General features: G+C 44.6%; 1 protein-coding gene across 1 annotated transcript in view; it reads right to left on the bottom strand.

Moving 5' to 3' along the window:
* LRRC75A (leucine rich repeat containing 75A) overlaps nucleotides 1–12,051 on the bottom strand; it is a 290,685-nt gene that overhangs the window by 108,606 nt on the left and 170,028 nt on the right. The gene's annotated exons all lie outside the window — the stretch shown is intronic.

Below are 12,051 nucleotides of genomic sequence, written 5' to 3'. Positions count from 1 at the left end.
CCACATTCCAGAGGGAACCACAGTTCGTGCTTCATTGTCAGAGGATTGTCACTGCAATGGCTGGGGCTAGATGGGAGGGGGGGGGGGAAGGGGGAAGAACCACAGATAGCTGCAAATGAAAGTTCATAGCACCACGGCCCAGATAGGGTAGGTTTCAGCTGAACTGGAAACCCTTAATGAAGATGGATAGGGAAAAATAAAAAGGGCCTTTGTTTGGCTTTAACTAAGCGTGACAGCCCTGGCCACAAGTACTAACGTATTTCACATCATTTTATTACTACTTACAATTACAGGAAAACCTTAAAACAGAGATATGCCAAAGGTTCTGCACTAAAAGTCAATTAAAATCCAAAATGTTAAACAAGTGAACACTTCTTAACTGGCTATTCCTCCTCTGTTCATCTGGGCCCTGAATACTTACAGGAAGCATCAGGCTTGGATTTCAGTACAGGCTAATTAGGCCTGTGCCCAGGTCAGCAACGTGTGGGAAGCGACAAATTTCCTGTCGTTCCCCCCCCCCCCCCAACCCATCCTGCCCAGCTCGCTGCCACTATTGCCTCGGGACCTCCTCCAAGATCTTGGCTCCCGGCCCCAGCAGCAAATCCTCACAGTGAAGTAAACGCGAGCGCCAAGCCTGCGCTCACAGGCCCCGCCCTCCGCATGGAAGCCCAGAAGAAGGCGGAGCCTATGAGCACAGGCTTAGCCCCCCCCGCATTGATTTCACTGTGAGGATTGCTGCTGGAGAGGTGGTGGTCTGGGAGGGGGAGGGTGGTTTTCCCGCGGGATGGAGGGGCAGGGGGAAGAGGAGGGTTTCATGGCACCAGCACTGAATCCATGCCCTAAGTCCGTTCCTGGGAAGTAGCTTGTCTACAGCTGCAAATGGGACACCCACCCCCAAATTATTTGGAATTTTGCAGTACTGAAATCAACTCTTTAAAAAAAAACAAAAAACCCAAATCCTTAACATCCAGCAGCAGAGGAATGTAGGTACACGCCCAGCCCCGAACAGCTGCTCTAAGCAGCAGGCCATCTGCATTAACAGAGAGGACCCCTCTCCCCCCTCTCCACCAGCAGCCACGGTGACATTATGTCCAGCGACATTCCTGCGTGGAATGACACATATTTACTGCTTCCAAGGGACAATTTAATAGTTGCTGCCTTAATGATTACTCAACGGTTGTGTTCAGTCATTACTGCATTAGCCATAGATACTGCAATCATTTCAGAGCCGTGTGTCAAAATACTGTCAAACTGTTTTCTCTACTGAAATGCTCTAAGAATGAATGAAGAATGTTCCAGGGAAGAATTCGTGTACACCCTTTATTATTGCGCAAAAAGCTTTTCAGCCCCTCTGGAATACATTCGTATGCCTCGCTGCCAAGCATGCAGCGCACATAATCAAATTCTCATTTACTGTGAGCCGGAGCCTCAACGAGGAGGATCTGCTCTAAGTGGTTAAACTCAAGAGTAACGCAATTAAGAAATTCTTTTTTTTTTCTTTTACATATAGGCTGACAGATGCATTGAAACGGCTTCCTCAAACGTGGAGCAAGCATGGTAGAGAGATTGAAGAGAGCACAAGACGATCTCTGTATTAGCCCAAATAATTGTTGCCACAAATAGGAAGGAAATTCACGGTAATGGATTTGTGATCTGGGGAGCTGCTTAACAAGAGTTTTGAGAAGATGCGCAGTGAAGAGAAAGGAAAGATTACAGAAATGTCATTCCCTCTGGAATCCACTCCTCAAAACATAGGAAAAACAAGCTCAAGCATCAGAGGAAAGTTGAGAGAACAGATCAGAAGTTCGGTTTAGTCCAGGGCTAGGCAGCTCCAGTTCTGGAGTGAAACAAGCAGGTCGGGTTTTCAGGCCATCCACCATGAATATGCATGAGATATATATATATTTGCCTACAGTGGAGGTAGTGCAATGCAAATCTACCTCCTGTGCATTCATGGTGGATATCCTGGAAACTAGACCTGGTTGTGGCACCCCAGGATCGACACTGCCTCTCCCTGGTTTAGTTCCATGCAGCCAGGTGGGTTCATGGGTTTGGTTATGGCATGCAATTTTTTATTTGTTCTTTTTTTAGGTTTATTTGGTTTTCTTGCTTTGCCGGGCATGTGGAGATAGTTTTACTTTTAAGTTGGTTAATTGCATGATGTTTTTCTTATTGGCTGAACACCACTTTCATTCATCTCTTGATCAGGAAAGCAAGATAGTTGGACCAGAAAGGAAGACCAGAAGGATGGGAAGAGTTAAAGCTCACTCTGGGCCCAGTTTCAGAGCTGGATTCATCGGAAATGAATAACTGATTTGGCATTTGTTCAGCAGATGTTATAAAATAATAAAATGCAGAACCCCCCCCCCCCCCCCCCCCCGAGTTACAGAACCTAAGTTGTTCAGCCCAGGAGAGATTACTCTCAAATTAGAGGGATTCAGTTTAACAACTGAATTTAAATCCAGAATGTAAGACAGTGGATATTAACCGGCTTACATTTTTTTTAAAGTAATTTTTCCTTTAAAAAAAAAAAAAAAAGGGATTCAATTTGATATCTGAACACCTGAAAAGAAGCTGCAAAAGCAGGGATAGCTGGGACTTCCAAATGGAAAAAGTTAGTGGGTTACATATGCGGGTATCCCAGAAGGTCTGAGTCATCTACAGCTGGGTCAGTGGCAAGAACCCAAGACTGTGAATGAGCGCGCAGGAGCAATATCGTGCAAAGCAACCACTGGTAATACTCACCACTCACTGTGCCTGATCATCCTCCTAATCACTGTACACAGGCAAAATATACTGCAAGCGCATTGTGGAATATCTGCTACAGAGGCCGGTTATGCTACTGATTTATTTTACCTAAGGCATCATCGGGGGGGTTGGACTCCTACCAGATTGCTCATACCACTAGTTGGAGCTCAGAAGTCAAACACATCCTGGTTATCAACTCTGGACATATTATCCTGGGTCATGCTGTCAGGAACTTAGAAGGACAAACAAAATGGCCCAAATTTCCAAAGAAAAATGCAGAATTTCAGAAGCCAATTCCTTGTACCTTTCTGGTGCTTGGGAGAATTCTGGGAGCAGGCAGAAGTAAAATGGTCTGCAGCGGCCCACCGCCAGATCCCGCCACAGGCCGCAATTCACCTGCCAGTCCTTACGGCGAAGGGAGAGAGAAAACCACCCAAGGACTCGGAGGCCTCCACCTTCATAGTTGAACCGTGTTATCGCCTGCCGCCTCCGCGAAAATAATTCCTCTTCCCAACACAATACTTTTAAAGGGTCACAAAATGAGCCGGCACGTTCCTTAGGCTAGGCATCTCTTTCTGCCACCCGCATGTTTCCAGTTACAGGGCAATACTCGTATGGAGATGCCAATGGGCCAGCAGTGTCCCTTCCTCCCATGTAAAGAGTGCTTTGCTCCCTTACTGTTTTAGGGAGAAAGTTTTACAATTTTTCTGAGAGCAGCGCTAAGGGTTTTCCCCACCCCAGGTGTTGGGATTGGTCAAGCTCCCCGTGTATAACCTGGGTTCAGCATGCTCAAGGCGTAGTTGGTTGCAGTCTGTGGTTTGTTTGTTTGGTTTTTTTTGGAAGGGAGAGGAGTGAATTTTGTGGATCCCCAAATTCAGGCCACTCCCCTGCTGTCCAGTTGCCTTCACAGACCTAGAAGAAGGACTGTCCAGTTGAGAGGAGAAGCGAAGCAGAAGGGTTTTTGACACTTACGAGAGTTGGTTATTGTGACCTGCTTCCAGCTCGGGGGGGGGGGGCTGTTACCCCCCCTGCCTGAGGGGACAAGGATCGGGCCTTCTGTGCTCCGCAATCAGTTACAGGAGAGTGGAACCAGCTGCCCAGTGAGGAAGAGAACTGTATTTTGGAGAAGATGTTCCTTGATCTTGGACAGGAGGGGGGTTTACCCCACCCCCACCTCCCTGTTTTGGAGAAGAGATTTTTTTTTGTTCTATTTTTCCCCATCACTGGGAAAGGGACATTGACTCAGAGACTAAAAGATGGAGGAAGAGTCTGAGGCACTTGGGAGTTTTCATCCTTCTTTGTATTCTTAAGATTTTTTGCTCTTTTGGCTTGGATCCTCTGTTTTTAAAGTTACAGTAAATATTTTGTTGCCTGCTCTTTTCTGCCATTGGAAGGCGTCATTACTGGGACCTTCAGAGGCGAGTACTATTGAGGGAGAGAGACTGATTGGATCTGAGAGACGGTGACCGGATACCCACCCAGATCGCACCTAGGGCCCCGGATGCCTGTCCTCCTTCCTGCCGACTGAACCCCGGCATCCCAGTGGTTAACTGTGCCTGTTTGGAGGATCAGGACATTGAGATTGACCCTGAGGCCTGTGTGGCCTCTTAATTCTGGCTTTAAACCGAAGAGAGGGGTGAAACTCTCTCCCCCCGCCACCCGAATCCCCACCACGGATTGTACAGCTGTAAAATGTAAGGCTGTGCATTCGCAAGGAAAAAAAAAGTTACTTTTCAATTCAAAAGTTTATAATAATTTACGGATCGATGTGCATTAACAAAACGAGTAATCTATCTCAAGCGATGCTTTCCACTCCTATCTCTCCTACCCCATCCCCTCCCCCCCAAACCCATACAAGGAGTTTATTTATTTATTTTATTTATTTTATTTATTTATTTATTTATTTAAAAACTTTTATATACCGGTATTAGTATGCATACATCATACCGGTTTACAATGTAACTTTAAAGGTAGAAATTACAATGAACAGGGAGGGCGAACAAGGAGGAGTATACAAAGAGCAGGAGGTGGAGGAATTAAAGCAATAAATAAAAACTGCAACGGACTATTTACAGGAATATACAAGGCGTAGGCAAGATACTTGCAGAAGTCGGTGTACTCAATCAGGGTAGGCTTGTCGGAAGAGCCATGTTTTAAGTTTTTTTCTGAACTTGGCGTAACATGGCTCTAGCCTGAGAGTGGTAGGGAGGGCGTTCCATTGTTTAGGGCCTGCAATGGATAGTGCACGGTCCCTAGTAGAGGAGAGGTGGGCTTTTTTCAAAGGGGGAATGGAGAGGGTGCCTTTGTTGACAGTGCGAGTGGGTCGTTCATTGGGAGTTTATTGGGAAGTGATGCCCCAGATCCTCAATAGACTCAGGAAGGGGCTGAAACAGTGAGACAGCAGCTAGGTGCATCTCACCTACAAAATCACCCCAGAATTATAGAGAAAAGAGTTATTAATTCAGATTTTTTTTTTTGGACAGAAGTTTTGCTCCTGCTCTAGCTTCTAACTCAGTTAAAACCAGCCTCTGTCATTCTGCAGCACTGTGAGCCTTCATTTTCTCATGCCACTACCTGTGGATTTTTTTTCCCTCTATTTTATTCCTTCTCCCAGCTCCCTTTGCCCAGTTTATCGCAACAATGGTCCTGGACTGGGGCCCAGGCTCCATGGCTCATTCTGGAGCCCTGCAAGGGGGGGGCTCTGACCATAGCTTTTTTTTCAGCAACCCATACCCTAGCTGAGCCAAGCGATGGAAAACCAGATCCAGGAATCAAACCCAAGTCCTCCATAGGGCAGTACACAGCACTACCCTTGAGTCGTCAAGCCAACCCCATAGCCTAGTGGTCAGAGCAGGGAGCTGCAAACCAGGAAAGTCAGAGTTCAAATTCTGCTGGTGCTCCTTACAGCCCTGGGCAAGTCACTTTACCCTGCACTGCCTCAGGTTACAAAAACGTAAGACTGTGAGCCCTCTGGGAGATAGGGAAATACCTACAGTACCTGAATGTGATCTGCTTTGAAGTGCCTGAAAGGCAGAACATGAAAAGGATAAGCACAGAGGATCCTAAAACTGAATTTTCAAAGATTGTGGGCATAAGAGTCAGCATATCCACATGTAAATAGCACATACTCACATACACGCTATTTTAGAAACCTACGCATCAGTGCGGGCGCACGATTAAATCTACACATGTATAAAAGGAGCAGTCCCAGGCAGGGCTAACATTTACGCATGTAAGTTGCTATTTTATAAGAGATTTACATGTGTAGCTTTGGCAGCTTACTTGCATATTATTTACACTTTCTCGTTTTCTGGAGTAGGTGATCATAAACGTCTTAAAAGTGCTACTTATCCAGCTAAATAAGATACATAGATAAGTCTCAAACAGAGCTACATATCCAGATAAGTGACATTATTTAAGACTTATCCGGAAATCTGACTTAGCCAGATAAATAGTGTTTTTAAAATGTATCTGGCTAAGTAGCTGTAAGCCACTGCTTAGATGTATAAGTTGGAACTTATAAGTGCAATACGTATTCACGTTTTTTTGTTTTTTTTTTACGTACGTGCGCAGGTTGTTGGGTAGCTTTGCACATATTTCATATCCCATGTAAATCGTATATGCACAGATTATAAAATACAAGAGTAGATTTCCGCACACCCATAGACCCGTGTACATGGGGTGCACGCAGCTGTTTTAAAGTTATCCTGTATGCATGGAGTCTATGGCACTGCAACAGTAAAATGGGGAGATTAGAAAGGATGCATGGAGTCTATGGCACTGCAACAGTAAAATGGGGAGATTAGAAAGAATGCATGGAGTCTATGGCACTGCAACAGTAAAATGGGGAGATTAGAAAGAATGCATGGAGTCTATGGCACTGCAACAGTAAAATGGGGAGATTAGAAAGAATGCATGGAGTCTATGGCACTGCAACAGTAAAATGGGGAGATTAGAAAGAATGCATGGAGTCTATGGCACTGCAACAGTAAAATGGGGAGATTAGAAAGAATGCATGGAGTCTATGGCACTGCAACAGTAAAATGGGGAGATTAGAAAGAATGCATGGAGTCTATGGCACTGCAACAGTAAAATGGGGAGATTAGAAAGGATGCATGGAGTCTATGGCACTGCAACAGTAAAATGGGGAGATTAGAAAGGATGCATGGAGTCTATGGCACTGCAACAGTAAAATGGGGAGATTAGAAAGAATGCATGGAGTCTATGGCACTGCAACAGTAAAATGGGGAGATTAGAAAGAATGCATGGAGTCTATGGCACTGCAACAGTAAAATGGGGAGATTAGAAAGGATGCATGGAGTCTATGGCACTGCAACAGTAAAATGGGGAGATTAGAAAGAATGCATGGAGTCTATGGCACTGCAACAGTAAAATGGGGAGATTAGAAAGGATGCATGGAGTCTATGGCACTGCAACAGTAAAATGGGGAGATTAGAAAGAATGCATGGAGTCTATGGCACTGCAACAGTAAAATGGGGAGATTAGAAAGGATGCATGGAGTCTATGGCACTGCAACAGTAAAATGGGGAGATTAGAAAGGATGCATGGAGTCTATGGCACTGCAACAGTAAAATGGGGAGATTAGAAAGGATGCATGGAGTCTATGGCACTGCAACAGTAAAATGGGGAGATTAGAAAGGATGCATGGAGTCTATGGCACTGCAACAGTAAAATGGGGAGATTAGAAAGGATGCATGGAGTCTATGGCACTGCAACAGTAAAATGGGGAGATTAGAAAGGATGCATGGAGTCTATGGCACTGCAACAGTAAAATGGGGAGATTAGAAAGAATGCATGGAGTCTATGGCACTGCAACAGTAAAATGGGGAGATTAGAAAGGATGCATGGAGTCTATGGCACTGCAACAGTAAAATGGGGAGATTAGAAAGGATGCATGGAGTCTATGGCACTGCAACAGTAAAATGGGGAGATTAGAAAGGATGCATGGAGTCTATGGCACTGCAACAGTAAAATGGGGAGATTAGAAAGAATGCATGGAGTCTATGGCACTGCAACAGTAAAATGGGGAGATTAGAAAGAATGCATGGAGTCTATGGCACTGCAACAGTAAAATGGGGAGATTAGAAAGAATGCATGGAGTCTATGGCACTGCAACAGTAAAATGGGGAGATTAGAAAGAATGCATGGAGTCTATGGCACTGCAACAGTAAAATGGGGAGATTAGAAAGAATGCATGGAGTCTATGGCACTGCAACAGTAAAATGGGGAGATTAGAAAGGATGCATGGAGTCTATGGCACTGCAACAGTAAAATGGGGAGATTAGAAAGAATGCATGGAGTCTATGGCACTGCAACAGTAAAATGGGGAGATTAGAAAGGATGCATGGAGTCTATGGCACTGCAACAGTAAAATGGGGAGATTAGAAAAGCCTTACAGTTCTTAGCCACCATCACTGTCTGTCTGTTTCTGAATAACTGCTGAAAATCCTAGCACCAAGCCTAGTCATATCAGGTTCCCAGCCAGGTTTATTCAACAGGGTCAGTCAGACAAAATGAGTGCAGACTCTTAGGTCAAAGCACACAGCAGACCACAGTAACCAATGGGCTGAAGGCACCAGAAAGGCAGGAAAACGGGGAAATTAGTAGCAGAGCTTCATCTCATCGTTAGGAAGAATGCTGAAGCTTAGCAACAGCCGTGGCGGTCCTGAGCAAGCAGCCTGCTAACTGCTGGGAGTCTGTCCTTCCTCCTGCTTCCTGGATCAGTCTGTTCCCTCGGGAGGAGGGGGGAAAGAGGACACGGTATCACCATGTTCATGACTTGCAGGATTGCCAGGGCTACCTAACTCAAGGTTTCCCAAACCTGTCCTGCTGGCTCCACAGCCGTTGGGTTTTCAGAATATCCATTCCACAATGAACATGCATGAGATTCCACAGGATACATGCAAATTCATCTCATGCATACTCATTGTGGATATTCTGAAAATGTGACTGGGGTGTAAGGTCCCTAGGACAGACTTGGGAAGCCCAGATCAAACGGCTCAGAAGTTAGGGAAGGTCCCTGCCTCACTGTAGAAATACTGGTTCAAGCCCCACTGAAGCTGTACCCTTATAGGTGTGAAGAAAAAATGAACATGTCATTTTCTGTACTTCTCCAACTTCCTTTCAAGTTGGGCTATGTGCAAATATTTGCCATTTTATTTACCAATTCAAGATACTGCTTACTGCACCTACTGGGCAAATGGTATAATAATCTCATTTGTCAGACAACAAATGGAAGCAGAGCCAGTGTAAAGGACATGGGTCTCTTCACACTCCGCTTAAAGTTTATATTGATTCAAAAAATAATACCACAATCTCTCTCGCTCTCTCTAAATGTTCTGCCTTTCCTGGGACTTGCACGGTAAGGATCATTTTAATTGTGCTGGAAGACGAGGGAACACACAGAGAGAAAGACCTGTAAGGAAGGAAAGAAATAACGAAGGCATAACCACCAGAGGGGTACAAGTCCTTTCATTTCTGGGGAGTCACTTTTACCGGAAACAAGCGAATGAACACAACCATCCATCCATCTGTGCCCAAAGCCATATCAATCAGGGAACAGCAGCCCTCAGCGGCCATTAATACTCAGGAGTCAAGCTAATGCCTACGGCTTGTGCAAATGAACGAGGAAATGGCAAATGAAAGCAGGAGCTGAGTAAATGTCTGCGCACGTTGTATGTTGTTTATCCCTTGGTGGAATAAAGTGAAGAATTTGCTAATCAGTGCAGGGAGATTAGGGACCCTAGGCCAACTTTCATTCTTGTGCCTTCCCCCTTGCACGCCGGCCTTTCGGTGGCAGCTCTGGCACCGCATTCCCCTCTGTCATCCTGCGCTCAGCATCCCCCCTGCCTTTGCTCACTGTCCATGGCGCCCAGCATTCTTCTTTCTATACCCCTGGTCCAGCATCTCTCTTCTCCTCCACCTCCTGCTCAGCATCCCCTTTCCTTCTCTCCCCTTCACTCCTTGCGCTCAGCACACTCTTTGCCCCCTTTTCACCCCCACCCACCCAGCTTCCTCTCCGTCCCTATCCATCCATGTCTACCCAATATCCATTCCCTTTTATCTCGTGGTGCCAGACTTTAAATGTGGGCAAGCAGCACCTGCAGGTTCCAGAGTTAATCTGCCTCCCCCAAATTTTGGTATCCTAGGTGACCGCCTCGTTTGTCCAATTGAAGAACTGGCCCTGAATAAGTGTCTCAAACAACAGGGGTCCCAATGGTAACAAGAATGATTTTGATAAATGTGATAATTTATTAGCACTCATAAGTTTTGGGGGTTTTTGTTTACCTCATACATGTGGACAAACACTACTACCATATAAGTCTTGTCATGTATGTGGATGTAAGTTACTGTACCAAAAGCATAAAAAGCTCTCTCTCTCTTTCTGCAAGACTATCCTCATCAGGAGGCACTCATGTGATCTCCAAACGCCATCGTTAACTCGCTGGCTCCTGAACCGGTGTCCGTGGCAGGTCATGAAGGGGACCGCTGAGACATCACCAGTTCTCCAAACTTTACCAAGAGAAGTGCCAGCTGAAGAACCAAATGCCGTGCTCTGGCTTGGTTAACCAAAAACCAGGCCAGCGTCACACACACACACACACACACACACACATGGAGGGCTGCCCGAGGGAAAATTGAGGGAGCTGGTGAAGTGAGAGGGAAACAAAAACCGGAGAAATGGGAGATATGAGAGGGCCAAAGGCAGAGGAATCCAGAGAGAGTGTGAGAAACAGGAGGGGAGCTGGAGAACTAGATGAGAGTGACAGAAGAAAGGGGGCTCAAGGGCTGAAAGGGGTCATGAGAGTGGGGGGGGGGGTGATTAGACACCAGAAGGAGGAAGAGCACCACTGCTGCCGGCTTGCCACACCACAAAAAAGTGAAAGGGGGCCAGAAAATTGAGCTCAACGCTAGATGGTCCTCTACTGAAAACTAAATTTGAGAAACACTGTACCGTATCTTTTTCTCTTTTATGCTGGGTCAATAAAGGCATTAATTACCATTTACACAAATTCCATTGTTCTGCAGGACTTGTGTGGCTCTAGAACTCTGCGCATTCAAGATCTTCCATAACGAAGACAAACTTACTCAGCAGGATACCTATTGCCCATTCTGCCCCACTAACTCCAGCGTCTCCGGATTGTGTCTACCCCACCACTGTGACTGCTTGATGCACGCTCAGCTTAGCACTACAGATGCCTGAATAATCTCTCAGATGTTTTTCAATGCACATGATTTTCCTTTTTTTTTTTTTCTTTAATTTTTTCTTTATTGAATTTTTCATGATATTCACAAGTAGTACTTGTTCCAGAAAAATAAGCCAAATCAAACTTTGTAATATACAGACAATGAAATGTCACAAAATGTAATCTCCCCAAATACCTGGTCTTATTAAATATCAAGAAATTTAGGGGAGAACAAAATTACAACAGAGCAATTATTCAGGAAATATTAAATCCTACAAGAAATAATCCTGATCCCACACCCCCAAACAATATTATACCGAACCAGACCTAGGGACCATTAGGAATGAGAGTCCAGGAATACCCGTAGCTGAGATGATTCATAGAACATATAATTAGAATTTTGATAACTAAGCAAACATTTGCATGGAAATCTCAAATCGAATTTTGCGCCTTTACTTAAAGCTTCCATTTTCATGGTGAGAAATCTCCTCTTCTGTTCTTGCGTTGTTCTAGTGATGTCTGGAAAAATCCAAACTTTTTGACCATGAAACAGCAGATGACGATTCCGAAGAAAAAACTTTAAAACTGAATTTCTCTCAGATATGCATGCAAAAGTTATTAATAAGGTAGCTCTATTCTGAATAACCGTCTCTTGGGACAACTCTAATAGCTCAGATATATTTGTAGATGAAATAGATTCCGGAACCTTTGGTATATCTCCTTCTGATTTAAATAAAAATATAGCCTTGGTTATCATTAGCACAGCTTCAGGTGGAAATTTGAGAATCTGCGTTAAATAGCTCTTTAATATTTCCTTAGGAGGAAGCATCTTAATGTAAGGAAAATTCAAAATCCTTAAATTTAAACTTTGTAGAGTATTTTCCAGATTTTCCATTTTCTTTGAAAAAACAATATCTGATTGAACCAGCTTGTGTTGAATCGTTTCTATATTAGAAATTCTTGTATCCAATTCCATAACTTTAGTATCCAACCGGCCAACTTGATTTTCTGTTGCCAGAACTCGTCAATTATTTTCCATAATTCCAGCTGTTAAAGATGTTATGGCTTTCTCAACTGCAATTATCGCAGACCATAC

Source organism: Rhinatrema bivittatum, chromosome 8 (assembly GCF_901001135.1).
Source record: "Rhinatrema bivittatum chromosome 8, aRhiBiv1.1, whole genome shotgun sequence".
NCBI lineage: Eukaryota > Metazoa > Chordata > Amphibia > Gymnophiona > Rhinatrematidae > Rhinatrema > Rhinatrema bivittatum.
Note: the sequence above shows the minus strand (reverse complement) of the source record. Positions and strands in the feature narration are given on the sequence as shown.